Genomic DNA, 7,050 nt, shown 5'->3' on the forward strand with positions numbered 1-7,050 from the left:
TGCCGTGCCGTGGCCGTCCCGTCCTCACAGGTCAGTGTGTGCTGAGGGCGATGGGGGCCTTTCACACACACCGGTCATTTGGTGTCCGGTTTTAGCTCTCCACCGCCCCCAAACTGACGTCACTTCAGTTTTTACCCTCAAATTTACACAGCACTGGCTCACGGAGCCGGTGCATGTGAAAGAGACAACTGTCAGGCAAAAAGCCGGACAAAGTGTGTCCGGCTTTTTGCCGTCCGGTCAAAACCGGAGTGTGTGAAACTAGCCTTTCTGATTATGTACCGGTTTCCGCCTTCAGATGTTGGAGGGTATTACCAGCCCCGTCCAAAAGTCTTGGATACTCCCTCCTTCTGGGAGGAGCTAGAGAACCAGTTTCCAAAGGAAACCTTTAGCTAAAGTTGGGCAATAGTCTTTGGGGATTGGGGATGTCAAGAGGCATACCCTGGTATCCATGAAGGTGAACCTGATTAGACTTATCCCCCTAAGTGGTCCTATGTGGTCCAGGCACTGTGAATGCCTGGATGTCATGTCCGGGTCCGCCCCCTACCCATTGCTCCCTGCACCTGTCAATCGAATGACAAACAGGCAGCAGCGCCGGATCCCTTCCTTCCCTCTTCTCAGTGTGCAGTACAGCCCAGTCCTCAACACTCCACTCCCTCTATCTCCTCCCCTCTTCTTCCATTTCCTCTTTCTCTGCCCTCCTTTTCCTCAGTCTGAGAGGGGTGTAATGGTGTTTTCAGCGTCCTGCCTACGCAGAGAGAAGGGGAGGGACTGTACAAGATTTCAACAGCAAAGAACAGTGAGTCTTTTATTATACATGTTTAGAACATATCTTTTAATAATTGTATATTTTTTAAATATTCATTTAGACACTTTTTAAATAATGCCTACATTTTGCGGGCACAGCACTGAGATGCGAGTGTTTTGCTACACAGTTAAACATTTGCGCAGTATCGGCTGCACCCTAGCTGCGTAGCCTACAGTAGCTGTGAAGCCAGACGCAGGCCGGCCATGTTTTGGGTTGTGTGCAATGTCACTGAGCTATCGAAGCCCTCCACCTGACATTCCCCTCGCCGGTCGCTGGAGAGAACGGCCTCACAGCGGCATTAGTCAGGAGCCCCGTACCCGATGGTCTAGTATCAGACTCCGGCGGCTCCCACCCTGCTTCCTCCTGCTTTCTGTCATACACGAACTGTAACAGTAACCAGTCTGCCCGGCTCCTGCTGCGACCCGCTCACTGACAGCGGCAATCTGCCTGCCCTCCTTTTTCACATCAAGCGGTAGCAGCGTCGTGCTTGGACCTGACTCAGGCGGCTGATTTTCCAATATTCCTTTGCTGCCTGTCCCAATATCAAAGGCTGATCTTCCTAGCAAGAAGCTCATCGTCTGCTGATCTGCTCTGCCAGTCCCTCCATTATTATTCCTCATATTAAATATAAAACCCTTCTGCTAGCATATAAAGCTATTACCCATACTGCGCCAGCATATAGCTCTTTACTTATCTCAAAATATCTCGCATCTCGACCATTCCGCTCTGCGCAAGATCTGCACCTCTCTTCTGCATAGATCACTAGCTCCCATTCACTATTACAGGACTTTCGTCGGGCTGCTCCCATCCTATGGAATGCCCTTCCACACACAATAAGACTCTCCGCTAGCCTCCAAACTTTCAAGAGTTCCCTGAAAACTCACCTCTTCAGGCAAGCCTATCATATTTAAGTTCCATACGCATAACCCTCTGAGGCACTTATGTATTATATAGCTTCCCTTCTGGACCTACAAGCTATGCTATTACTGGTGCCTGTCCTTGTGTTTGCCTCCTATATCCCTATAGATTGTAAGCTTACAGCAGGGTTCTCCTACCTCCAAGTCTGTCTGTTGTTACCCAGTTTGTTTTATCACTGTCTACTATTGTAAAGCGCTACCGAATCTGCTGCATTATATAAGAAACTGTAAATAATAATATTAATAATAATTTATTCCACAGGCATTTCTGCCTCTATAATAACGGCGGCAGCTGAATTACTTTCTCCCATTTGATCAGAGAGCCAGGGCCGGCGCCACCACTAGGCAAATCTAGGCATTTGCCTAGGGCGCCAGCGACTGGAGGGCGGCACTTCGCCCCTCGCCTCTCGCATGGAGGCTGCAGGGGTGTCCGTTAGGGCGGAGTGAAAAAACTGAAATTGAGAAATTCAAAATCGGCTAGTGTGGAAAAGTTGTGACTTGACCTGAATAAGAAACGTGCAAAAGCTTTTTGATCTGAGTCAACATCTTCTGTTCTGGCAAGAGGCCTGAAGTTTCACTTTTTTGGTGAAAATGACAAAAACTATGAAGATGCTCCGATCTAGTTATAATTATGTCATGATGTCTTAGAGATGTTCATTAATATACTTTAGCATAGTAAAAGAGAGTACGAGATTGTCCTAGTGCAAAGTGAATGACATTGGTGGGAGAAAAAATTCCTAATAATTGACCCATTTTCATGGTCACAATTGTGAATATTGTGTGTTTTCTCCTGAACAGATGTAACGTTCTGAGAGAGTTAAATTTGGGTGGGGTGTGTTGAAACTGAAATCTAAATTACAGTGTAAAAATAATGCAGCAGGTATTTACCTTGCACAGAAACAAAATAACTCACACAAATCTAAAGGTGGCCATACATCTACAGATCGATTGTCAGATTGGGCCGGTTGGAACAAACAGCTGGTAATATCTGAATGACAGTTTTTCAGCATTTCAAAGCAAATGGTCAACTGTCATTTGCTCTCATCTTTTACCAGGATTTTGTTCCAACCAGACAGATCGGACAATAAATCTGTAGATGTATGGCCACCTTAAATCTCTCTGCACATGTTACATCTGCCCCACCTGCAGTCCAGCATTTTTTTGCCCATTTTGAGAACAAATACCCCTTTCACATTGCAGCTGTAACACGGTATATTGCCGTTTTTTTAGTGCTTTAAAACGGTTCCAGCTGCAATGTGAAAGCTACATTGTCAATTTACCGGTTACAGAAAACCGGTATTTTGACACGTGTTAAAAGAAGGATCCTACAAGTTTCTGAGCCGTTTTCCCTGCAGTCTGAACAGCTCAGAAACGGTATTTGCTACAAATGATACCCACACTTGATCCCCGCCCACAAGCAGGAAAAAAAAATTTAAAATGACATTGTATGGCTTTCTATGGGTGAAACGGGTTGAATCTGAAAGGTACAAAACGGTATTTAAACTGCAATATACCTTTACATCATGCAATATGAAAGGGGTTTAACTGGCTTTTGACCAGTTTTAAGACACGTTTAGAAAATCGGGTTGAAAGCAGGTTTTTGCAATGTGAAAGCAGTATTAGGGCCATTATGCAGTGTTATATTTCACACAGTGTCACTGAAATACATGAAATTGGATTTATGCTGCTCTCTTTGCAGTGCATATACAAAGATAGACAATCCTGTGTATATAAATAAGAAATAACTGTTGCAGTCTGTTATTGAAAAACAGTAACTGTTACAATAAGTATTACAAGTAAGTGTAAACTGTCTAATGTATCATTTTACATATCACTTCTGTTTATTGACAGAAAAACAGTGTTGCATCCCCTATGCTGGGAACATGAATGGGCTGCATTACAGCATATAATTATGCCAAAGATAAGCCAATATATTAACTGTTAAATACGTTGAAGTGTATTATGATGTAATAAATTGTAAGCTTGCAGCAGGGCCCTCTAACCCCCAAGTCTGTCTGTCATTACCCAGTTTGTTTTATCACTGTCTACTATTGTAAAGCGCAACGGAATCTGCTGAGCTATATAAGAAACTGTAAATAAATAAATAAACAAATACATCTAATGTTTAGGGGGAAAAAAAAACAAGAACCTTGATTCAAAAAATAACAGGTTAATCATTCTATGAGTGGTGTCCAGCAGTACATATATGCCAATCACTGTGTTCATTTCTAGGCAACAGGGCCGTCTTAACAGCAGTGTGGGCAACTGGGCAAAGCAATGCACTGGGGCCCTTACCCATTCTCCCCTCCTAGGGGTGGGGGGTGGTATCAGCAGCAGCTTTGATGTCCCACGGGTGGCAGGGGGTGCTCTATCTTCCATTCAACATGTAGGACCTGGAGCAGTAACTTTTGCTATTTACTCCTTTACTGCACAGGTGGTGGGAGGGTGAACACTAACGTGTGGAAGGGGGCACTGAGCTGTATGAAGGGTCCCTTGTAAATGACTTCCAGGGAGGTAGGGGGTGTTTTATACACAGGGGATAATGGAGTGGGCTTAATATTCGTCATTTTCCGGTGGAAGGGCAGCTTGTTTGACTGCAGATATCGCCATTATCTGGAAATAGATTTCTTAGCCTAGTATAAAAACCTAGAGTCCCAACTTTCAGGAGGTGCTGGGAACTTGGGTATCAGAGATCAGGAGCCAGAGCAATCCATTGACAAAAATATAAAACTACACCAGACGTTTGGAGCTGGAGCAGGGACCGGCTGCTTGAAGGCTGATATCTCTGGTTCTGGGCATGATAGAGACAAGCCGCTAGTGTCAGAGAGAACCTGAGAAATATGACTGGAAATTGTATTTAACAGGTCGGATGTGGACTGCTGCTTTGAAGTTGGATATCTGCAGTTTCCCGGGGCCGATTTTCAAAATTCTGGTATCCCTGGAAAAAGGGGATCCTCAGCTATCAACATGGAGCCATTATACACCTGGGGCCCCTGGGCAAGTGACCATTAAGCCCATACAAAAAGACGGCCCTGCTAGGCAGGATTGATCAGCAATACTTATTACAGCATAATGCACTTTAATGTATTTAACTGTTAATATATTGGCTTATCTTTGGCATAATTATATGCTGTAATGCAGCTGCAGGTGGGGCAGATGTAACATGTGCAGAGGGAGTTAATGTGGCCATACATCTACAGATTTATTGTCCGATCTGTCTGTTTGGAACAAAATACTGGTAATGGATGAGAGCACTTTGCTTTGAAATGCTGGAAAACTGCCAAAAACTGTCATTCAGATATTACCAGGTATTTGTTCCAACCAGCCAGATCTGACAATCGATCTGTAGATGTATGGCCACCTTTAGATTTGTGTTGTGTTATTTTGTTTCTGTGCAGGGTAAATACCTGCTGCATTATTTTTACACTGCAATTTAGATTTCAGTTTCAACACACCCCAACCAAATTTAACTCTCTCAGCACGTTACATCTGCCCCACCTGCAATGCAGCATTTGTTTTGCCTGTTTTGAGAACAAATTTGTACTGCGATCAGGTCTGATTAAGGGCCATTATGCAGTGTTATATTTCACACAGTGTCACCGAAATTCCATTTAGAGTATTTGTGCTTCTTCTATTATAAACACGTTCAGGAGAAAACACACAATATTCACAATTGTGACCATGAAAATGGGTCAATTATTAGGGATTTTTTCTCCCGCCAGTCAGTCACTTTGCACTAGGACAAGCTCGTACTGTTTTTTACTAAGCTAAAGTATATTAATGAACCACTCTAAGACATCCTGACATAATTATAACTAGATTGGAGCATCTTCATAGGTTTCGTAATTTTCACCTAAAAAGTGAAACTTTAGGCCTCTTGCCAGAACAGAAGATGTTGACTCAGATCAAAATGCTTTTGCACGTTTCTTATTCAAGTCAAGTCACAACTTTCCCACACTAGCCGATTTTGAATTTCTCAATTTCAGTTTTTTCACTCCGCCCTAGTGTCCGTGCCGGGTACCTGCGGCGCTGTGTGATCTGGCGACGGGTCCCTGCAGTGATGCGCGCTATCCGGCAGCCAGGCGGCGGCGCGGGAAGCTCTGCTAGGTTTGAAAACATTCCGCATGCGGATTGGCTGAAATTCAGCCAATCAGCGTGCGGCGAGTTTTCAAACCCATCAGCGGCGCTTCCCGCGCCGCCTGGCTGCCGGATAGCGCGCATCACTGCAGGGACCCTGCCGCCAGATCACACAGCGCCGCAGGTACCCCCCCCCCCCCTCGTAGGCACCGGGGCGCCCCCCCCCCTCGCCTGGGGCGCTCCGGTGCCTTGCACCGGCCCTTCAGAGAGCTCTGTCAATTAGTGGGTCAACACCATTTATTTGGTCTCTACCTGCATAACATACGACAGGAGGGTAATATTGGTCACTCAGTTATATAGCCTACTTATTGCTGCTTTTTTAATATAAAAAAGGATCAACTATACATATGCGTATTGCAATTGATAAAACAGTGATAGAGTAGGAAGTATTGTCTTATGGAAGAAATGATGCTGCCATATTTATACAGTATGTGCTGTTTTGAATATACTAAGATGTGCTAAGGTTTTATGCTTACACACTGTTTTCTCCTCCTTTCATGCCAGCTCTCTCATCCTGACAGCCAGGTATTATTTACTATGCACTACTTATAAGCAACAGGGTTACCCAGAGTAGCCACTATAGGAAAGCAGAGGCTGGTATCTAACTTAATCATTTTTCCATATCTGAATAACAATGTCCCTCTTTCATTCCGTATTCGATACCACGCCACACATCTTAAACATCCTAGCACCTTATGTGTGTACCTCTAGCATGTTCAACCTTTAACATTACTTAACTTACTTAACTAAACCTGAAATAAAGACTCAGAGACATAGGTTTGACAGAAATTGTTAGCTGATTTATTATAAAATTTTAAGCTAGATTGATAATGGTGGCCAATAAAGAATGGCTACTTATCTAAACTCCACCCCCACTCATTGCAGACGTAATCATAGGTGCCGATTTATGTTTTTGCTGGTGGGTGCTCATGCCAAAAATATAGAGGAGTGGCTTCATGGGGAAGGGGTGTGGCCACAAAATAATACCAATTTATATTATGGAGCACAGTTGTCTCCAATATTCAAATTACGGCAACAGAGTTCCATATACATAAATGCCCCCACAGTGCAGGTACATAAATGCCCCCACAGTGCAGGTACTCCGCGGCCAGAATTTCCTCTTCCCGGCATACTGTTTCCCAGGTGGCGGGTCCGGCAATGTGGGTGCTGCAGCCGCAAATTAGCAAGTTA

Source organism: Crinia signifera, chromosome 11 (assembly GCF_055691185.1).
Source record: "Crinia signifera chromosome 11, ASM5569118v1, whole genome shotgun sequence".
NCBI lineage: Eukaryota > Metazoa > Chordata > Amphibia > Anura > Myobatrachidae > Crinia > Crinia signifera.